Consider the following 23,329-nt stretch of genomic DNA (forward strand, 5'->3'; position numbering starts at 1 on the left):
ACACGTGTCTCTTTCCCTTCTGGTTTCCTCAGTGTGTATGCCCAGCAGTGGGATTGCTGGATCATAAGGCAGTTCTATTTCCAGTTTTTTAAGGAATCTCCACACTGTTCTCCAAGTGGCTGTACTAGTTTGCATTCCCACCAACAGTGTAAGAGGGTTCCCTTTTCTCCACACCCTCTCCAGCATTTATTATTTGTAGACTTTTGGGTCGCAGCCATTCTGACTGGTGTGAAATGGTACCTCATAGTGGTTTTGATTTGCATTTCTCTGATAATGAGTGATGTTGAGCATCTTTTCATGTGTTTATTAGCCATCTGTATGTCTTCTTTGGAGAAATGTCTATTTAGTTCTTTGGCCCATTTTTTGATTGGGTCGTTTATTTTTCTGGAGTTGAGCTGTAGGAGTTGCTTGTGTATTTTTGAGATTAGTTGTTTGTCAGTTGCTTCATTTGCTATTATTTTCTCCCATTCTGAAGGCTGTCTTTTCACCTTGCTAATAGTTTCCTTTGATGTGCAGAAGCTTTTAAGGTTAATTAGGTCCCATTTGTTTATTTTTGCTTTTATTTCCAATATTCTGGGAGGTGGGTCATAGAGGATCCTGCTGTGATGTATGTCAGAGAGTGTTTTGCCTATGTTCTCCTCTAGGAGTTTTATAAAACTTTTTTAAATGGGTCTCAAATTCTGTGACAGATTTTTGGTCAAGTTGTTTTCATTAAAAAGTACTGATTTTAAAAACTAATAACTTAAACTGCCACACACAAAACATATGGTCCACAAAAACATTCTCCTTTCCTTCTGAAGGTTTTACGATGCATTGTTATCATTAACCAGTCTTTTACTATTAAACTTAAATGGCCAATTGAGACAAACAGTTCTGAGACCGTTCTTCCACCACTGATTAAGACTGGGGTGGCAGGTGTTGGGGATAATATTCATTTAGCCTTCTGAGCTTTCTGGGCAGACTTGGTGACCTTGCCAGCTCCAGCTGCCTTCTTGTCCACTGCTTTGATGACACCCACAGCGACTGTCTCATGTCACGCACAGCAAAACGGCCCAGGGGAGGATAATCAGAGAAGCTCTCGACACACATGGGCTTGCCAGGAACCATATCAACGATGGCAGCGTCACCAGATTTCAAGAATTTAGGGCCATCTTCCAGCTTTTTTGCAGAACGACGATCAATCTTCTCCTTCAGCTCAGCAAACTTGCAAGCAATGTGAGCTGTGTGACAATCCAGCACAGGTGCATATCCAGCACTGATTTGGCCTGGATGGTTCAAAATAATCACCTGAGCTGTGAAGCCAGCAGCTTCCATGGGTGGATCATTTTTGCTGTTACCAGCCACATTGCCACGACGGACATCTTTGACAGACACGTTCTTGACATTAAAGCCCACATTGTCCCCAGGAAGGGCTTCACTCAATGCTTCATGGTGCATTTCTACAGACTTCACTTCAGTTGTTACATTGACTGGAGCAAAGGTGACCACCATGCCAGGTTTGAGAACACCAGTCTCCACACGACCCACAGGGACAGTACCAATACCACCAATTTTATAGATATCCTGGAGAGGCAAACGCAAGGGTTTGTCAGTTGGGCGAGTTGGTGGCAGAATGCAATCCAGAGCTTCAAGCAGGGGGGTTCCACTGGCATTGCCGTCCTTACGGGTGACTTTCCATCCCTTGAACCATGGCATATTAGCACTTGGTTCCAGCATGTTGTCACCACTCCATCCAGAAACTGGCACAGATGCTACTGTGTCGGGGTTGTAGCCAATTTTCTTAATGTAGGTGCTGACTTCCTTAACAATTTCTTCGTATCTCTTCTGGCTATAGGGTGGCTCAGTGGAATCCATTTTGTTAACGCCAACAATTAGTTGTTTCACACCCAGGGTGTAAGCCAGAAGGGCATGCTCACGGGTCTGCCCGTTCTTGGAGATACCGGCTTCAAATTCACCAACACCAGCAGCAACAATCAGGACAGCACAGTCAGCCTGGGATGTGCCTGTAATCATGTTTTTGATGAAGTCTCTGTGTCCTGGGGCATCAATGATGGTAACATAGTACTTGCTGGTCTCAAATTTCCACAGGGAGATATCAATGGTGATACCACGCTCACGTTCAGCTTTAAGTTTGTCCAAGACCCAGGCATATTTGAAGGAGCCCTTTCCCATCTCGGCAGCCTCCTTCTCGAACTTTTCAATTGTTCTCTTGTCGATCCCGCCACATTTGTAGATCAGATGGCCAGTCGTGGTAGACTTCCCTGAATCTACGTGCCCAATGACAACGATGTTGATGTGGGTCTTCTCCTTTCCCATTTTGGCTTAGGTTTAACGGTGGTTTTCACGAAACCTGTGTCCTGGCGGCAAACCCGTTGCGAAAAAGCTATTTAAAGTTTTAAAACCCAGGAAATTATTTTCCTAGGAGCTAAGAAATTACAATATGCTACAACCTCTTGCACTTACAATTCATTTCTGCTTTGATGTGTGTGTGTCTAGGAGACAGGCCTACTAAAAGGCCTGGCAAAAGAATTAAACAATCTTGCTGAAAGGGCATGACTCAGTTATGTGACTCCTGAAGGAATCCAAGAAGGAACAAAAAAAACATCTTGAAAGCAAGATGTATACCTGGGGATGGAAAACCATCAACAGACTGTTCTATCTTTGGCACCTGGGAGGCACATAAAGATTAACTGGGTCTGTCCTTGAGGCAGAAAAACAGGGATACAAAAATGTTAACTGCACAGGATTATCATTGAAGGCCACTTGGCCTGCTATGATCATAGAAAGATGTACAAGCAAGTCTCAAAAAGGATAATAAAGCAGGCTTGAGGTCAGTTTGGGCACCTTCACCTCCTGTTGGTGTTGGTCCCCTGATCCCCACTGTAACTTTCTTGAGTGTTTCTCATTCTTTCGTCACCTGGTGCTTTCAGGAACCTGTGCTGTCGAGCTGGACTTGACATGTGTGTGATCTTTTTAATCACAAAAATTGGTGGTGGTGGGGCGGGGGGAAGCTGTAGAAAAAGAACTACTACACTGTATAAATGTATATATGTGGAAGTGGTATACACAAGAAAAATTTTCCAATCAGAAAATACGAGTTTTCATCTTGAGTCCACCCCCTTTTTAAACTGTTGGAATAGGAGCTTTGGTGAACATTCTCAAACTTTTAAACAATTACAAGACCATCGCAAGTTTTGTTTTTGACAAGACATTCCTTCAATCTTGCACCTCTGTTTAGAATTTACACATCTTATTTCCATTTTATTATCTAGGAAAGAATGAAAATAAGCACTTCTTTAAGAATTATTCTGTTGAATTTTCACAAAGGGACCAAGAATACTGAAAAATGAAAGCAAATGGACAGTAAAGTCATCAAGACTCAGATACAAATACATTTTTCCCTTTTTATTTCAACTTTTTTCCCTTGAAGCTCTTTGTTATCCTTTATGTCATTTTGAATTATTTTCTTCTTTTTGAATTTCTGTTTCAGTTTCACAGTGTCTGTTTTCTACTAACAATTCTTGGACATTACATCAGAAGAAAATAATCAACAATATTTCAATATCAGAACTGCATCAAGTTGCAAATTGAAAATTGTTACAAACTTAGAAGCAATAGGGGGCCATATAGGGACATTCACTATACAGGAACTTGGTGTTAGAAACTATCCATTAGCTACCTATCCCTCCTCAGTTCAGAAGCTTGCATTTTATCTCATAAAGAAACATGTGATTGGACAAACAGCATCATTGAGTATTTTATTGCCTAATTCAGTAATGATCCCTTTATATTCTATTGAAGTGAGAGGTCTTGGGTAATTCACAAAACACAATTAGTTTTCCATTCAGTATCTTAAAAATAAGGCTAATAGTGTCTATGTCAAAAAGACTACTATAACTATCAAAGGAAATCATGCAAGTAAATGCTTTGTGTCATGTCCACACATATGGTTCTTGGATTCTCCCAGAACACCACCTAAACATGTAATATCTTCTTGTAGCTATGGCTGTCCAATAGCAATATAATAAAGCCATAAATGAGTCACTTTTATAACTTTTAATTTTGTAGTAGTCTCATTAAAAATAAAAATAGATGGTCTTGGTTTAAGAAGACTATATAAATGACTTGGTATATCAAACATCACTTAAATAAATAGTCAATAAAAATTATTAGTGATATGGGTTAAATTTTAAATATCATATTAAGTCTTTGAGGTCTGGTATATATTTTATACTTACAGCACATCTCATCTTTTCAAGTGTTTAATACTCAAAGTGGCTAGTGGCTACCATTTTGGACAGTGCAGCATTAAACCTGTATGTCATTGATTTTCAGATTTTCTGAATTGAGTATATATGGCATGAGTGTGTTCTGTCTCTCAATTTACAAGTTTAATTCCTCATAAGAATTATGTATTAAATGAATCCATAGTCTAGATTTTTTTTTTTTTTTTTGAATTGAAGTATAGATGATTTGGAGAAGGCAATGCACCCCACTCCAGTACTCTTGCCTGGAAAATCCCATGGATGGAGGAGCCTAGTAGGCTGCAGTCCATGGGGTCGCTAAGAGTCAGACACGACTGAGCGACTTCAGTTTCACTTTTCACTTTCATGCATTGGAGAAGGAAATGGCAACCGACTCCAGTGTTCTTGCCTGGAGAATCCCAGGGACGGGGGAGCCTGGTGGGCTGCCGTCTATGGGGTCGCACAGAGTCGGACACGACTGAAGTGACTTAGCAGCATAGATGATTTACAATATCATATTAGTTTCAGGTGTACAAAACAGTTACTCAACATTAATTTTTAAAATTCCAAACTTGTTCATGGGGCAAAAAGAAAAAAAAGTATACCTTATTATTATGAATCCCTGAGAATCCAATAGACATGCAGTTTTCTCCAGGAGCAACACATTATGACCCAGAAGTGTTTCTGCAAACCTTCTTAATATTGGAAAGAATCATATTTTATAGCACCAGTCACAGTAATCCTCCTTAGCAGTTCACGAGCTAAAGAATACTGAAGGTACAAGCCTGTCAGGCAAATTATATTCTTCCAATTTCAAGAGGAACTCAAAATTATTTTGTGAATATTGGCAAAAGTTCATTAACAGGCAAACCAGAAGGAGAAGGTATTAACCACTAGAAATCTACTGTCAGAAAATCTGTTTTCTTGTGGTCTTGTGTAGTTCAAAGAACACAGTTTTAATCATAGTAGATCCCAGTATTCAAGAAATGTCCAGGAACAAGCTTATTTTCCTTCGAATATCACTAATGAGCACACTTTTCTGTCTTTATCCACCATCCACATCCATGTGTCTACTGATTACTCACAAATCCAAGGCTGGGAGTAATTGAGTTTGCCATGTAATGTTCTCTCAAGTGTGCACCACGTAGATCTTGAGTTTAACAAGAGCAAAGCTGGCTCATCTTCTCCATTTCCAATCTTTCTCCCACTTCCAAAAGAATTTTTAAAACATTTTCTGCAGTTTTTTTTCCATTTGTAGTGACATGGCTTTTCTTGCCTTCCTAAATAACTGAATGACTGAGCAAACACACACGTATTTTTTCTTTATCCCTAATATCTTGTGGTTGTATGTCTTTGGTCTCACTCTCACAGTCTAACACTCCTCTCCATTGCTAAAGCTGTTGTTTCATTCATGCCTTATGAAGAAGAGATTTTGGATTATTGGTGAGTCTGCTGAATTACCCTGGTGCATAGGTTAGAAGAGGGGGGGAGGGGGGGAGGGGGGGAAAGCCCCTTAAATTGCAAGGCTGAATGCTTTGCTCTAAGGTGTTTTACTGGTTGTGGCTTTCCTCCATCAAATCTAGTCCTTAATATTCCAGTGGAACGAACAGCAAATACCACGGAGCGTTTTAGGCTAGAAAGAAGCTGAATTTCAATGGCCTTGGATGTCTCAGTTTAAGACATTTTTGTGCAAGTGTGCTCAGTCATGTCTGACTGTTGGTGCCCCATGGACTGTAGCCTGCCAGGCTCCTTAGTCCATGGAATTTTTCAGGCAAGAGTACAGGAGTAGTTTGCCATTTCCTACTGCAGGGGATCTTTCTGACCCAGGATCAAACCCGCCTCTCTTGCACCTCCTACATTGGCCGGCCGATTCTTTACTACTGAGCCACTAAGACAAATTTGGAGGAAATCTAAAAGCCAGATACTGAGACTTGATTTGATTTCTTGTCAGCGTAATAGGAGACCCCAACCATGTTTTAAGGCCACTGTGGAAACTTCCTGTGGTTATCTGATAAGTTCCAGTCTTTTGCCTTGCCCCGGGCTCGATCCCTGGCACAACTTCTATACGCTAGAGTATCAATATCCTTCTTTGGTTTCTGAGGGTCTCCGGCCTAAAACTTGCCATTAAACGCTACTGTCAAGAGGCTCAGGAATCCAGAGCCTCAGGAAACAAAATTAATTTCCAGAAAAGTATTAGCAAGAAAGTAGCCAGTGAGGGGGTGTAGCTCAGTGGTAGAGCGCATGCTTTGCATGTATGAGGCCCCGGGTTCAATCCCCGGCACCTCCAGGCATTGGTTCTGTTTTTCTCTGGAATACGCTCAAACTGTTCTTCAAGGAATACAGATTTAACTCTCCTAAGCTTTTCCTCCTTAAAGTCCTGTACACATAGAAAGTAAAAACATAACCCAATGGGTTTCGGTGAAATCCCTCATCTCCTGCTGTGAACCTCGACGTCACCAAGACAACTGCAACAGCAGAAGGAAGACAAAAACCAAGTGGGACAGAGAACGGGATTCTAACCGGAACGGAGTCTGGACTTCTTGGCCCTGAGATTAAAGTTCTGACAACTGACACACCAAACTATTTAAGGGAAGTTAAGTGAGCTTCTGAAAACCATTTCAAGTTAAAGATACTTGGTTACTGGCTTACCTTTCATATCTTGCATTCCAAGCTCAACACAGGAAAAAAAACACTCACTCTCACCTATACCTCTGGTGCTGAAATCTAAAGACGCAGGTGGATCCTGTTTCTATTTTGATCGCTTCTCCTACCACTGTCGCGTGGATATCGGGACGCTGTGGGCCCGGCTGCCCCGCGATCGGAAGCCGCCAATACCACCCGGATCCACCGAAAACAGAAACTCGACGCCGGGAAAGAGCAATGAAGTGCTCTGAAAGCCGCGACAATCGAGCAAAACGAAGGGGATCTTCCTGCGGAAAAGTGCCCGCAGGCTCGCTTTTATCGAGCATGGACCTGGGAGCTTTCCATGTACCCAGAGGAAGCGCAGCAGAGACGGGCAGCTCACCGCCTCTCCTCCTAGCCAGATGTTTTGTCAACCTAAGCGTTTGTCCAATTTTTTCCTCCTCCACCTTCCTGTGGCCGCGGCAGCCCCGGACTCCACCATGTCTCAGCGTGCCTTTCGTTATCATTCCCTGAATTCTGCTCTCAAGTTCTTTCGCCTTGACCCACACTAATCGCTCTCCTGGCATTAACTTTCCCAAGCAGCTCAGCTCGCTCGTCTCAAAGGCTGAGAACTGCCAAACCTGGCTGACTTTCAGAATCGACGGGGCGAGCTGATAAACAAGGTCGATTTCTTGCTTCGCCCATCAAGGATAATTTAGAATTTCCTCCAAAGCTGGTACCTGAGTTGGCTGTCGCACCAAATTTTGGCTGAAAGTGGGAAGCTCTGCCCTTTCCACGAGAACAGTGGGATCTCAAGAAATAATTTGGCAAACGGCGAGTTCATTTTGCACGTCGGGCCCAGTGGCCGAATCTCCTCCCTGGTGCTCTTTCGTTCAGTAAAGGATTCCGAATTCCGCATATACTGTTGCTGCTGCTAAGTTGCTTCAATCGTGTCCGACTCTGTGTAACCCCATAGACGGCAGCCCACCAGGCTCCCCCATCCCTGGGATTCTCTAGGCAAAAACACTGGAGTGGGTTGCCATTTCCTTCTCCAATGCATGAAAGTGAAAAGTGAAAGTGAAGTCGCTCAGTTGTGTCCGACTCTTAGCGACCGCATGGACTGCAGCCTACCAGACTCCTCCGTCCATGGGATTTTCCAGGCAAGAGTACTGGATATATAGCTGCTGTTGCTGCTGCTGCTAAGTCGCTTCAGTCGTGTCCGACTCTGTGCGACCCCATAGACGGCAGCCCACCAGGCTCCCCCGTCCCTGGGATTCTCCAGGCAAGAACAAGAACACTGGAGTGCGTTGCCATTTCCTTCTCCAACTGGATATACTAAGAGGGGCAAAAAATCTCTGGATCATCCTGCTGTCTGTTCCTGTCCTCAGCTTGGACCCTGTGGATCTCGGAACCAGAGCTACAAGACCTTGGGAAACAAACCGATACCGGATTTCCTGACCATGGTGCTGCACCGCCCCCCGCCCCCCCCCCAACCCCCCACTACGTCGACATTGTTCTTTTATTATTTTTTTCCTTCTGCTTGCTTTGGGCTTTTTTCACTCTTTTTCCCTTTGGCTCTCTCAATGAAAACTTAGATAATTAATACGATACTTTTTTTCTTTTCTTATATCCATTGAGATTCTGCTTTGTTCTATGGGTTATTTAGAATTGTGTTGTTTAGCTTTCAACTGTTTGAAAATCTGCCTCATCTTTCTGTGACTTTTGGTTCGATTCCACTGTGGTCATAGAGCACACTGTATCCTTCAAGCTTATTAAAGTTGCTGAGGTTTGTTTTATGTCCCAGGATATGTTCTATCTTGGATATTTGATGGATTTGAAAAGTGTCTGTATTCTGCTGGTATTGGATGAACTTATGTTGATTGGATTCTGGTGGCTGAGTTTTTCTATATCCTTGGTCATTTTCTGTTTAGTTGTTCCATTAGTTATTCTGAGAGAGACACTGAAGTCTCTAACTTTATTGGTAAATTTGCCTATTTTCCCTTTCAGCTCTATCAGGTTTTTGTTTTTGTTTCTCCTTCTTCACATATTTTTCAGCTCTGTGGTTTGGTGCATACATATTTTGAATTGCTATGCCCTTCTTGGTGTATGGGCACTTTTATCATGTAAAGTCCTCCTTTGTCTTTTCTTTGTTATAAAGTTTATTTTATCTGATACTGATACAGCTACTGCTTTCTTTTGATTAACATTTGCATGACATATTTTTTTAAATCCTCTTAATTTCAAACTGCTTATATATTTACAGGATATATTTGAGGTAAATATTTTTATAAATAGACAGCTTACAGTTTGATCATATTTTCTAATCTACCCTGTGAATTTAATTGGTGCCCTTAGACTATTTACATTTAATGTAATTATTGGTATGTAGGGCTTAAGTCTGGAATTTTAATTTTTTGTTTTGTTTGTTCTCTGTTATTTTTAGTTTTTGTTCCTTTTTCTTGCCTTTTTGTGGACCACTTGTACATACTTTAGAATTTCATATTCATTTATCTATACTCTTTTTATTGTATTCTTTGTGCAGATGTTTTTAAAAGTAGTTACTCTAAGAATTCCATTATAGATATGTAACTTATCAGAGTGTACTGGTGTCGCCATTTTCCCAGTTCAAGTGAAATGTAGCAACCTCACCTTCCTTTTTGTCACTTTACTTTTCCTCATTTGTAATATAATTGTCTTAAGCATTTCTTTCACATATACTTAGAACCACAACAGAGTTATACTTTTGCTTCAAAACTGTTATACTTTTGTTTCAAACATAATTAAGAAAACTCAAGACAAGGAAAGTTTACTGTACTCACCATGTTTTTTGCTTTTTTGTTTGCTTCCTGATATCCAATATTTTTTCTCTTATCATTTATTTTCTGTTTGGAGAACTTACTGTAGCCATTATTTTAAGGTAATTCATTGGCAGCAAATTACCTTAGTTTTCCTTTATCTGAGACTATCTTGTTGTCTTCTCCATTTTTGAAGGATATTTTCCCTGGATATAGTATTCTGGACTGACAATTCCATTCTGTAAGCACTTGGAAAATGTGCCATTCTTTCTAACCTCTATCATTTCTGATGTAGCTGCTGTCATTTGAGTTGATTTTCTATATGGCTGGCTGAAGTGTCTTGTGTTTCTGGTTTTAAGACTTTATCTTTGTTATTAGAGTTCAGAAGTCTTGGTTGATTCCCCCGCCCCGGTCAATTGAAAAAAGAGACTCTCTTCTAAACACTACATAAAATCCAAACCTTTGGGTCTGCAGTCTGTAGTCTGAACATTTTCCCAAGACTTTCCCTTAGGGTTGGTAAATTCATCAAACAACCATTTCATTCTTGTAAAGCAACGGGCAAAATTTCAATAGGATTGCAAAGAGTTGGACACAACTGAGCATGCATGCATACTCATACAAAGCAGGGCATCTTTTCCCTGACCTCATTACTGTGTGAATAAAGATAAAATATAGAGGATTGCACGCCTGAACAGGGACTTGAACCCTGGACCCTCAGATTAAAAGTCTGATGCTCTACCGACTGAGCTATCCAGGCTCTTGCTACTAGGCTTTCCCTGAGTAATTATCTTTGCACATTTGGCCAATTTATCTTTCAGGTTTTAGTTCCCAAGTCAGATTTCTTGAATTTTCCTCAGTGCTAAAAAGATTCTCTTTGAGAGAGATGTTGCAATCATCACGAACATTTTCCTTCCTCTTCTCTTCTTTGTCCTCCTTCTCTAGGTTTTCAGAACCAGAGATGCTGTGTCTCCTAGACAAAGCATTGCTGGGTTTCAGACCATTTTGCTAGACACAGAGAGTTTCATTTCTTGCCAAGTCCTTCATCTAAATTTCTCCAGACAGCACTCACACTATTTCTGTTTGTATCCCTCTTCATTGTCTTGACATCTTTCTTGCAGCCTTTGTAGGCAGAAAGAGAGTTGAAGAAGGAATTTGAAGACGCAAGAAAATGTTCTGTAACAGGTCCCTTTCTGCTGGTGGTTGAAACTGCCTTCAAGCATTCCTTTGGCAAGCGGGGGTCTTGGAGTTAGTTGATGGGAGGCTGAGAACCAAGTGTAACAGCTCTTGCTGGCCAGGCCCAACGTGGTGTGGATTTCCACTCTTCAGCTTCTACTAGAACCAACAGTCTCTCCACACAGGAAAACAACAAGGGACCATTATCTAATCTAATGTTTCTCATTGAACCCATTTCTAGAAGGAAAAGGATTGAACTAAAACAATTTCATAGGAAACAGCAGAAGGTGTTTCTTCAGACTCATTCAGTCCAGGCCCTAGCTCCTACTCTTCTGTTTGAACTTACAGGTTTTTCTCCTTGGAGGATGTGCCTCTGTGTCTTTGCAATAGAACAGGTCAGAACATACCAAGTTCTGAAGCTCCCTTTCCTTATGCTGTCATCACTCCTTCATTGCAGACTTCAGTTCTTGGCTCATTTTTTCGGTCGAAATTGCATCATCATTTTCAGTGACTTAGGCAAGACAGCCTTCAAAGGTTGCATCACTTCTGATTGCCTTACCATTTATTAATTTTAAGTAATTATTTTCAGGGATTTGATGCAGTTTTATGCCCTTTGGGGTGGAAATGTTATCAATGAAATCGTCCTTTAATTGAAATTAGAAATTTGAAAATAGAAACGTGCCATGTTTCAGCTTTCAAATTTGAAAACATGACTTCATCAATCGGCCGCGTGGCCTAATGGATAAGGCGTCTGATTCCGGATCAGAAGATTGAGGGTTCGAGTCCCTTCGTGGTCGCTCGTTTCTTGTCAGACAAGAAGCGGAATCTGTTTTCATTTGACCTCTAAAGGCTGACCTTGAAAAGAAAACCTGAAATGGGACAAGCGTCTTTAAAAAGCCAAATTAGCATACCCATTAGTTACTGATAACCTTGCATTTCGTCATTGGTGTCTAATCACCAAATAATACCTCCTAGTGAAGTACTAAGGCGTGTATAGTTATTGATACCATAATGACCCTGAATTTTCTTGCTCAGAATCCTTCTCTAGAAGTGGTAGAAATGAAGGTGAATTTCCCCTTAAAGTTGGGGTAGGTCTCTTTTTCTTATTGTAGGATCATAATTCTCCACCCAGGGATTGAACCTGCATCCTCATCAGTGAAAGCAGTGCAGTCCTAACCGCTGAACCGCCAGGGACTACCCTGGACCTCTTTTTCCTGGTGGAGATTTAAGATAGACTTTTCCCTCCCTTTTCCCTCTTCCATTCTATCCTCCTTTTGCCAAAATAGCCACCTTACATGGAACCAAAGCCTCTAGTATTGGAACAGCTGCAAAAGCAATGCATTGGATCATTGGTTTTCTTGTTATATGAGCAAGGAACTCATGAGAAAATGAATGAAAAGGTGCAGCAAGAAGAATTTGGTTACAGAGTAGAGAAAACACACGGAGATACAGGGGTTTTTACACGTGACCTTGTATGTGGAAGGGTGGTGGCTCACGTGGTAAAGAATCTGCCTGTGATGCAGAAGGAAGTCAACTGCTCAACATTAAAAATCAGCTTTCCCTAGATATTCTTTAAAAAAAAAAAATCAGTGTCATTTTTGGATGGTTTTGAGAAACCTCACAGTTGGCAAGAGGAAGTCCCCTGAGATAAATTTCACCAATTTAAAAATCATTAGACTAGATCCTCTCTAGCATTGCTGGTTCAATATCCCGGAAAAGAAAAGTTGTACTAGGCAAAACTAAGGCAATCTGAAAAGATTATGGATTCTATCTTCTAAAATTTATCAATTTTAGTTCATTAATTTGGCCACTGTATCATCCTAATACGGAAACTGAGTGCAGAGTATAGGGAAACTTTCCGCAGTGTCCTCTCTATTTTTCTTTATATCTAAGTTCAAATTTAAACTTTTTATAAAAGAAAAATGATCTCTCTTTTAGACTTACAAAAGAAGAGAGTGTTAAAAAGGATTTACAGCAAAGGTTTTGCTGCAGAGAGCAAATTTCTAAGAGGGCTCTTGTAGTGGTTAGCACCCACATTCAACAAGAGAGTGATGAATAGAACCTATGTCACTGTCTGATTTCTATGAAGATTTTAAAGAAACCTTCAATAGAGGCTAGAACAAAAGAATAAGCATATGACTAGTAACGGGCTCCAAACGAAAGCAGGGTTCAGTAGCTTTTTTGTGTATGTATGAAATTATGGGGAAAGTGAAAGAATCTACACCAGAACGGGGTCTTGAATCCTGGGTCCTCCGACTAAGGTCCTGATGCGGGTCCAACTGAGCTACCCGAGAATACGATGGTTTCAGTGGGAATTTATTACTATTTAAACCCAAAACATTTAGCTACTACTTAACCCCACCTCCCTCTCCATTCTTTCCTTTGTATTTTAAAACCAAACATGCTAAAATCTGTTGATGCCAGTTGAAATGCCCAAGCACAGAACCGCCTCTGGAATCCGTTTCTAAATTCGAAGCTGCTGCCCTCTGGGGATACGAACAACGTCGCCTTTCCGAAACCTCGGATACCGGGGCTACTGCTCCAGATACACGCAACCACAGGTGGGCCCTCGAAAATGCTCAACCTGTGCTTGCCGCGACAGAAAGTGTAGCAAAGCACGCTCGGAATCATAAAATCTTGGTCAAAACGGGACATATCTTTTTGTGAGACAGTCTTTCAAACCACTTGGCTTAGGAAGGAGCCTTCTCTTCCCGAGGGCTTGCAGAAAGTGCAGCAGCGAAGCTTCGCTTGGGCACTTTCCACCTCTGCGCCTCTCCATTGAGACCCATCTCCAAACGATCCTCTTCTGTCTCCTTCTTCTGCTTGCCTCTCTTACTCTTTTCTGCCCCCCATCAGCTTTATCCTTTTCCCCTCCAAGAACCAAGTCACTCTCCCTTCTCCAACCTTCCTTCTGCTGATTCCACTTCCCAACCGCTCGTCTTTCCAGGATGGTAATAATATAACCCATCCGGGCACCTATTTTCTCTTCCCCATTCCCTCCCCTGCCAGAAGGTTTGGGATTTTTGTCCAAAAATTGTAGATTAACAATGGCACCTATGTTTGCCTAAAGTGTTGACCTTCTGCGCCTTGGGGACTGATGAAATTTGCTGATTTGTCAAGCTTTGGAACGTTTTAGGAAAAGCGAATCTGTTTCACAGGTTGCGCGCAGCTTCCCTTGCGCTCTCCTCTATGCGCAAATAATTTGACCGGAGAGATGCTACAACAGGAGCGCTCACATTTCTCCTCTTTCCTCTGTCCGCGGCCTCTCTTGTACTGTCTATAAAATCAAAGCTGTAGCGTCGTGGTAACAAAGTCGCTGTCATATTCCAAGTCCAGGTGCTGAATGCAGGAGTTTGCAAGACTACAGACTGCCTGAGACACATACTCCTCACTCTTTGTTTCGGTCAAGTACTGTGAATTAATTCACCTCTTGTCTTTAATTCACACCTGTACCAACGTCCCCGCGGCTGTACTCCGGGAACGCGTCTTTTTATTCCAAGTACTACTTTTTGCGTCTTTTTGGTAGCTGTGGGCAGGGGAAGACTTTCTAAAGAAGGGAAGATCTGACGACATAACAGAAGATTCAGTTCTGGGACTCTCCCTCGTGGTGGACTGGCACTGGCACAAGAGGCAGTTGGGAAAACCACCCTTGATGGGGAAGAGGATTGTGGAAAGATCTAAAGGTTTTTCGGTCCAGAATAAATTTCTCTTTCTCCTGCCCTAGCCGTTAAGACAAGAGTCAGCCCAGAGGTTTCAGAAACGGAAGAACTGAAAATAATGGAGGAGTTTATCTTGCCATTTCCGCTTTATTGACTATGCCTTTGACTGTGTGGATCACAATAAACTGGAAAATTCTGAAAGAGATGGGAATACCAGACCACCTGACCTGCCTCTTGAGAAACCTGTATGCAGGTCAGGAAGCAACAGTTAGAACTGGACATGGAACAACAGACTGGTTCCAAATAGGAAAAGGAATACGTCAAGGCTGTACTTTGTCACCCTGCTTATTTAACTTCTATGCAGAGTACATCATGAGAAACGCTGGGCTGGAAGAAGCACAAGCTGGAATCAAGATTGCCAGGAGAAATATCAATAACCTCAAATATGCAGATGACACCACCCTTATGGCAGAAAGTGAAGAGGAACTAAAGAGCCTCTTGATGAAAATGAAAGAGGAGAGTGAAAAAGTTGGCTTAAAGCTCAACATTCAGAAAACGAAGATCATGGCATCTGGTCCCATCACTTCATGGGAAATAGATGGGGAAAGATTGGAAAGTGTCAGACTTTATTTTGGGGGGCTCCAAAATCACTGCAGATGGTGATTGCAGCCATGAAATTAAAAGACGCTTACTCCTTGGAAGGAAACTTATGACCAACCTAGATAGCATATTCAAAAGCAGAGGCATTACTTTGCCAACAAAGGTCCGTTTAATCAAGGCTATGGTTTTTCCTGTGGTCATGTATGGATGTAAGATTTGGACTGTGAAGAAGGCTGAGAGCTAAAGAATTGATGCTTTAGAACTGTGGGGTTGGAGAAGACTCTTGAGAGTCCTTTGGACTGCAAGAAGATCCAACCAGTCCATTCTGAAGGAGATCAGCCCTGGGATTTCTTTGGAAGGAATGATGCTAAAGCTGAAACTCCAGTCCTTTGGGCACCTCATGCGAAGAGTTGACTCATTGGGAAAGACCCTGATGCTGGGAGGGATTGGGGGCAGGAGGAGAAGGGAACGACAGAAGATGAGATGGCTGGATGGCATCACCAACTCGATGGACATGAGTTTGGGTAAACTCCGGGATTTGATGATGGACAGGGAGGCCTAGCGTGCTGCGATTCATGGGGTCGCAAAGAGTCGGACACCACTGAGCGACTGAACTGATCTTACCAACGCCTTCCTACAGTGATTTAAAAAAAATAACAAGGGACAGTATCCTAGTGCTCTTACGCAAGGGGGTGTAGCTCAGTGGTAGAGCGCGTGCTTAGCATGCACGAGGCCCTGGGTTCAATCCCCAGCACCTCCACAAGTTCCGTGCGCCTCCCACACTGTTGAGGTTCTACCCCCGCGGGGGTTTCTGTGCGTACACCTTTTTAACTTGTGTAACATTTAATCGGAGAAGGCGATGGCGCCCCATTCCAGTACTCTTGCCTGGAAAATCCCATGGGCGGAGGAGCCTGGTAGGGTGCAGTCCACGGGGTCGCGAAGAGTCGGACACGACTGAGCGACTTCACTTTCACTTTTCACTTTCATGCATTGGAGAAGGAAATGGCAACCCACTCCAGTGTTCTTGCCTGGAGGATCCCAGGGACGGGAAGCCTGGGGGGCTGCCGTCTATGGGGTCGCACAGAGTCGGACACGACTGAAGCGACTTAGCAGCAACATTTAATCATGGGGCTTGACATTCCTTGGATCTCCCAATCAGGTTACTTCAGTGCAATAAAAGCCAGGAACCAAGTGACGTTGAAGTACAAGAACGGCTCGCTCAGAATCGGTCTCCTTGAAGGCGGAGGACCAAGCACGCCATGCACGGTCCATTCTTCTTAACTTCATTTTTTTACTAAGAAAAGAAAGAAAGTCGCTCAGTCATGTCCGACTCTTTGCGACCCCATGGACTGTAGCCCACCAGGCTCTTCCATCCATGGGTTTTTCCAGGCAAGAGTACTGGAGTGGGTTGCCATTCCCTTCTCCAGGGGATCTTCCCAACCCAGGGATCGAATCTCAGTATCCCGGATTGTAGAAGTAGGGAAGAAGAAAAACACTGAAAGAGAAAGCGGAAAGGGGCCTTTGGAAAAATTCCTTTAGATTACTCCCCGCCCCTGCCCCAACACCCCCTCGGCTGTGCGTGTGTCAATGAACAGACTTCAGGATCCAGAGAAAATTTTCCTTTTCGACCTTCTTTTCCCACTTGCCCATACACTCTCGCCACACACTGAACTTTGGTTGGGCAGCAAAATGTCGGTTGAATCATCAGTCATGGAGCGCTGTGCTCCCAGGGTTTTTTTCGGTGAAAGAGTATTTAAGATACTGTCCATGGGAAAGAGACTTCTCACGAAACTTAGAGGCTTCCAAAATCCATGGTTGAAAAAAGTTATTTCCGTGTTGGAAAGAGCAGCTAGTCCTTCTCAAAGCGAGTCTTAGGCAATATGGGTTGGGCCTTTCTGTGGCACAAACGTTTTTAAGCCGCCTCCCTTAGGAGGAAGAGAACCTTCTGGTTTCCTGCACCCCTAGAGGGAGCAGAAGACACAGAGGCAACACAGGTGCAAATTACCTCCCGGGTCAACCAAATAGTGGGCGTAGTAAAGACGTAGTCCCAAGCTTTCTTTGGCCCTTTCCTCTTTTCTGTCTCCCCAACCACAGCCACCGGCCTCCCCACACCCCTCCTCAACCCCCATCTTCATCACCTACTGCTCCACCTTCTCCTTCACTTTACCTGCCCTCCTGCCCTTTTCTTTCCGCTTCGCCGCTTTCTCCTGGCTACTTGTTTCCCCGCAGCTCACGTCAGTTCCCGCAGCTCCACTATCTCGGCTGTTGTTCAGTCGCGTCTGACTCTTCGACCCCAGGGACTGTAACACGTCAGGCTTCCCTATCCATCATCAACTCCCCGAGCTTGCTCCAACTCATGTCCACGGAGTCGGTGATGCCCTCCAACCATCTCATCCTCTGTCGTCCCCTTTTCCTGCCTTCAATCTTTCCCAGCATCAGGGTCTTTTCAAATGAGTCAGTTCTTCACATCAGATGGCCGAAGTATTGGAGCTTCAGCTTCAGCATCAGTCCTTCCAATGAACGTTCAGGATTGATTTCCTTTGGGATTGACTGGTTTGATATCCTTGCAGTCCAAGGGACTCTCAAGAGTTTTATCTAATACCACGGTTCAAAAGTTCAAACTGTTAACTGTCTGGGTTAACAGTTCTCAAACCTAGATAAGCAACAAAATAATCACCTGCACCCCTATCCCATGATTCTTTGAGCTCAGGGGCCATAAGGTAGAGATGGGAATACATATATTTATGAAGTCATCCCACAGTTCCCAGGTTTGGGAACCATTGTATTCTAGTCTAAAACTGTTTATCTCTGTGTTAGTGGGTCTCTTCAGGCTGCCTATATTATTCACCAACTTAGTTTTACAAGTCATCTCACTTTGGGGACTTCCCTGGTGATCCAGGAGCTAGGACTCTCTACTCCCAGTGCAGGGGGGCCAGGTTCCATCCCTGGTCAGGGAACTAGGTCCCATCTGCATGCTGCAATTAAGACCCAAGCAGATAAGAAACAACTTTTTTTAAAGGGTTTATTTTAGGGACTTTCCAGAGCCAACTGAGCTTCACTCAGGCTTTTTTTTTGGAAGGGGAGGAGCAAGGGAGGAATAAAAGCGTTGATATATAATTGATTCCAGTATTCAGAAAAATACAGATTTGCCTTGTGAGAAAAAGTGAAAGAGAAGACACAATGATCTAGAATTACTCCTAACGCTCATATTTGGTCACCACAGATTTTGGCAACAGGAGGAAAGCATCTATTCAGTATACCTCTGGGATGACTGAGGTTCAAGTATATGTCCAAGAGCATTGGGTGGGGGTGGAAAAGTTGTTATAGAAGTTAATTCTCTTAGCCTTTCTTGCTCAGCCTCTGAAATATTAATACCCCTCTTATGCATATTTGTGGATCTCAGAAACAAAACTGGTGAAGTCCCCAAGACAAAGCCACTGACCCAATTTTGCCGGGCTCCAGAGTTTGTTAGAGAGACTGTTTGCAGCAACATATACTTAGTGTTTTTTATTTGGAAACCGTTTTCTCTTTCCATCTGGATCTAAATTCCCCAGGAAACTTTTCAGGTTCTGCTCTTTTTTACCTTTCTTCTAGCATTTCCAGTTGGGGTTCATAGCCAGAAGCATTGGAGGTACAGGCCCCTTGATGTGATGATGTGGGAAATCTGCCATCCGGAGGAGGTTACCAAGAGAAGGAGCAACACATTCAGAGTTCCAGCTGAGGGCACTTGAGTTAACATGGGCATGCATATCATGGCTGAGGTTTCACAGTACTAGGGTTCAGATACTCCCTTCTCCTGGAAACATGCATCCAAAATATGGATTCTCTCATGGGTTACAGTGACCAGAGTGTTCTTTATGGGAACTTCTGATGTCTCATGGCTTTTGACAGCTGCCTGAGAGATTCACTAAGGGAGTAGAAGGGCTGCACGCCAAATAGAGTGAGGATAATGAAGAGCAAAAGGAAAAATACTCTGAAAATCCATGGTTGGCAAAATAGAAAAAGGTGGCCTAAGCTATTTTTCACTCTTTTGTCTACTCGCCCGTATCAGGAGTCTAGAGAATGAAAGAAAAAGAGAAAAAAAGAGAAAGAAAACTTATTCATTGAATCTTTGCCCTGAAATGGTTTAGACAGCAGCATTGCAACATACTTGAGTGGAGACAGCCCAGAGATGGCCCTGGTGGGAAGGGGCTTTGTGGCTTGGCTGGTTTGAGCATCTGTCCAGGGTTTGAATCCAGAGGAAGCTGAGCTTCTGACAGATTCCTGCTTTCTTGTGATCTTGAATGAACTAGGAGTCAGCTTTTAGTTTCTCCAAATGAGGGAAATTAGACACTATTTAAAAAATGTTGACTTCATGTTTTAGAAAGCCGTCTTCTAATACAAAAGTTATCTTGCAAAGTCTTTGGTAAAGAAATATGGAACAATTTTTGTACATTCACCCAACACTCAACTAGCACAGAAAACGAAGTGCAGAGCAATGATATTCAGTAGTTTGTGCTGATTTCTAAATAAGTGGTTTCTGTTTGCTGTTTTGTTAAATACAAGCAACTTACATATCTCTTCTTATTTTCACCCAAATACCTTTGGCCACATCTGGGATGTCAGTATGGTGTTACATGAGGTGTTGTTAATTCATTTAATAACAAGAACAGAAAAGTGAAGTTCAGTGAGGAAATGTAAAAGGTAAGGAATCTAAATCTGCTGTTTGCAAGGTTTCTGAGATTTTACTTTAGTTAGGTGTTTTGGTTGAGGGGGTGGTGGGGAGTTAGAGAGTGTCTTCTAGTACACATTTTGTGTAAATTTCCTGTGGAAGTCGATTTAATATGGAATAAAATGAGTGTGAGCTAGTTCTTTCAAATCATGTTTTAAACGTTTGCATGGCAAAGGTTTTGCTAAGTGCCACCTCACCTTGGGCCAACTTCCACTCACTCACCAAGAAATACTAGGGGTCTGTTGCCTTGCACCCTGTCTCGGATTCTTTGCAGCCCAGGCAGGAGTGGCAGGTGTGGGCACAGCGGTGGGAGCTGGGGAAAGAAAGGCATAAGGAAACCAGAGGAAAGCTTTTCTGTTCCTCCCCTCTTAGACCAGCCAGTGCTCAAAAACTAAGAAAACTTCGAGGAACTGCTTAATTGTTCTTATTTCCTTCCTTTCCCCATCCTGCCATTTAGGGATCCTTTCAAATGGGGCCCAAAATGAATGGGTCAGTTGATACGACTGCAGACTTGGTGCTTCTGACAGAGGAGATGCCGATGAGGGTGGTTCCTTTTTTTCTTCTCTTCCTTCTTTTTTTCTTCTCTTCCTTCTTTTTTTCCTTCTGTGAAAGCCCGCGTTGGATGGCACCAAGGTCCTTGGAGTAGAAATGGTGTAATATTAAAGGGAATCCATTGGACTACATTAAAAAAAGAAAAAAAAAAAAAAAGAGGCAAAGGAACGTGACAAAATAACGCAGATGGAGGAGCCGGGGGTTGAACCCGGGGCCTCGTACATGCGAAGCACGCGCTCTACCACTGAGCTACACCCCCTGCTATTGAGGCGCTTTGGGGGGGTCATTTATAAAATATTACTTTTCTTTTGATATTGGATTTATTTTCTGGTGGAGAAAATCCATTGGGTTTAATTCCACCGCTTGTGAACTTACTAGCGGCTTCAGTAAAGTTATAGTCCGATTGACGGAGTTTCTAGAGTCTAGGACTTTCCCACTCCTAGGGAAAGTTACCCTGCTCCAAGGTTCACACAGAGGAAATAAGTGACAATTGCTTTCTTTCACCAGAAGAAGTCACAGATTTCCAACACAAATTTTCAGCAGTACCGGCTCAGACAAAGTGCTTTACAGAGGTAGCCGAACTGAACGCCACAGCAGGTAGGGTGGGATGCTCTGCCAATGTCCTTTTCCCAGCTGACTCGCATTTTTCCCTCACGCACTACCACGTGTTCTGAGACTGTCTTCAATTCTGATTTTAAGCCAGGGGTCCCGCACTTCTTGAGGGCTGTTCTCAAAGGACTTGGGTGGGGGGAAGCTTTAAGGTTCTATCAATTTAAAAACAACAACAGAAACTGACAAGGAAATTCCCTGGAGGCCCAGTAGCTAGGACTCAGTGCTTTCGCTGCTGAAGACGCGGGGTTTAGCCCTGGTGGGGGAGTTAAGATATCCTAGATATCCTAGGGCGGCCAAACGGAGAAGGCGATGGCACCACACTCCACTACTCTTGCCTGGAATATCCCATGGACGGAGGAGCCCAGTAGGCTGCAGTCCATGGGGTCGCTAGAGTCGAACAAGACTGAGCGACTTCCCTTTCACTTTTCACTTTCATGCATTGGAGAAGGAAATGGCAACCCACTCCAGTGTTCTTGCCTGGAGAATCCCAGGGACGGGGGAGCCTGGTGGGCTGCCATCTATGGGGTCACACAGAGTCGGACACGACTGAAATGACTTAGCAGCAGTAGCAGCCGGGCAGCCAAAAACAATAACAACAAAAAGCACTGACATTTTTCTAGTCTGGGGGAAGAGAGGGCAAACGCAGGGTGGTGAAACAAGATTGGGGAACCTAGCAAACTGTCAAACTGGTTTCCCTGAGAGAACCCATTATCATAATGCGAAAACCTACCACAGCCATAGATACTTTTTAAAAAGAACCCTAGAAATCTTCAGAACACGACAATTCGAGGCGGTCCTCGAATTGGAAAGCAAAGCAGATAGAAGTGACGGTTCAGGAAAGAGCAGAGTAATCGCTCTTTTTTCACTGGGGTTCTTTCAGCTTCCAAAACAAGTCCGAAACCTTATACTGAACATCTTTATCGTGATGTTCCGTATGATTTTGACGGAAGTAACCCAGGAAGCTTTTCATTTAATCGCTTGAAAATACTGGACAAAGTATTTATTGGTGAAGGCAGGGACGATGGAAGCACTCGATTCTGATTTTTCTTGTTTTAGCCTTCTAAGCCCTTTTCTTGAGCAAGTGAATTCAGAAGCGTTTGTATCAGGGAGACATGTTACAGGAAGGAGAATTTGTTTTGACACAAACTATGGGCTTTTCAAACCATGGGAAAAGATTCCAGATTTTAGTCCAAACCTTTAAAGCTCTTCCAAACTGAGCTATGTTGACCAAGTCTCTACTGTCATTACTAATAATTTTCTCTACTTAAGGTCTGAAAAGCATGACATTCCTTGAGAGATGTTGTTGCCTTGTTCCCTCACTTTGAGAAAGTTGGGGTTTGATATCCTGCCAGCTTTGGTAATTTCAGCTACTAGCAACAATCCATGTGAGAGGGAAATGGGAGGAGAGAAAAATCAGTGGGTAGGTTTTCTGTTTCTCAGCCTTCAGTCTTTCAATTGACACAGACACGGCTGAGAATACAAAGGAATCCATTAGCAAAAATTGACTATGAGCCTCTTTCCCTTCCCTTTGTATCCTTTTTTTTTCCTGTTCCTTGGTAAACTGTGATATATAACAAAAGGGGGCATGGGCTCACTGTCTTATTTCCTCTTATCTTACTTGTACTGATGCAGTTAGGTTGATAGATGTCAGAGTCATAGAGTTGAAGTAGATCCGCTTAAGGGCAATCCTTTGGGTAATGGATTTACTTTGGATGTGAGCAAGGGGTAAAAATGATAAAAGAAAATTTTTTAAATGGGGAAAGGTGGATGTATTCTTGAAATACGGCATTGATGAGGAAAGGAAAAAGCAATAATGGAGTCTAAGATTCCCTGGACTCCCCTACATGCTTAGCTTATGTTCTGTTAGTAAGCTACATACAACATAGACCCTATACTTCAGTAATCTTCTGTAACTGATGATTGCCTGATTCTTATTGAGGAGTCATTTTTATTTTTCCCCTACACTGTTTCCAACTTTTATACAGAAGCCAGATGGAACTTGGCTTTCTTCCAGGAATGTCTTCAGAGCACATTAGGGTGTTGCTCCACTTCTCACATCCTGCTGTTGGCTTTGACTGGATTCTGAGAAGCAGGGTCTTGAGGGGACAAATCCAGGGCTGCAATAGAATGATGAGAAAGCATAAATGTATACAATTCAGCGATGTTTTGCTCTGTCCTAATTGAAACAAGAAGGCAACTTTCAAGGTTCTTAAGGATCAGCTAGATAAATAAAACAGTGATTTGGATGATGAAAGGCAAGGGAGAAACTTGGTGGACGCTGATAGACTAATACAGGATTAGGGCTCTTTTTGAAGTCCAACACTTAGGAAGACTTGCAAGTAGATTGGTTTATGCAGATAT

At 42.9% G+C, this 23,329-nt stretch overlaps 5 non-coding genes and 1 pseudogene across 5 annotated transcripts; 3 read left to right on the plus strand and 3 right to left on the minus strand.

The window, feature by feature from the left end:
* Positions 1 to 722: 722 nt before the first annotated feature.
* LOC784131 (eukaryotic translation elongation factor 1 alpha 1 pseudogene) lies at positions 723 to 2,384 on the minus strand (annotated as a pseudogene).
* Positions 2,385 to 6,459: 4,075 nt separating this feature from the next.
* Positions 6,460 to 6,531, plus strand: TRNAA-UGC (transfer RNA alanine (anticodon UGC)). Its single transcript has one exon. It is a non-coding gene; the product is annotated as a tRNA-Ala (tRNA).
* Positions 6,532 to 10,345: 3,814 nt separating this feature from the next.
* On the minus strand, positions 10,346 to 10,418 carry TRNAK-UUU (transfer RNA lysine (anticodon UUU)). The gene has a single exon. It is a non-coding gene; the product is annotated as a tRNA-Lys (tRNA).
* A 1,140-nt stretch (positions 10,419 to 11,558) lies between these two features.
* TRNAR-CCG (transfer RNA arginine (anticodon CCG)) lies at positions 11,559 to 11,631 on the plus strand. Its single transcript has one exon. It is a non-coding gene; the product is annotated as a tRNA-Arg (tRNA).
* A 4,150-nt stretch (positions 11,632 to 15,781) lies between these two features.
* TRNAA-AGC (transfer RNA alanine (anticodon AGC)) lies at positions 15,782 to 15,853 on the plus strand. The gene has a single exon. It is a non-coding gene; the product is annotated as a tRNA-Ala (tRNA).
* A 4,690-nt stretch (positions 15,854 to 20,543) lies between these two features.
* TRNAA-CGC (transfer RNA alanine (anticodon CGC)) lies at positions 20,544 to 20,615 on the minus strand. Its single transcript has one exon. It is a non-coding gene; the product is annotated as a tRNA-Ala (tRNA).
* Between the last annotated feature and the right edge of the window lie 2,714 nt (positions 20,616 to 23,329).

Source organism: Bos taurus, chromosome 23 (genome assembly GCF_002263795.3).
Source record: "Bos taurus isolate L1 Dominette 01449 registration number 42190680 breed Hereford chromosome 23, ARS-UCD2.0, whole genome shotgun sequence".
Classification (NCBI taxonomy): Eukaryota; Metazoa; Chordata; class Mammalia; order Artiodactyla; family Bovidae; genus Bos; species Bos taurus.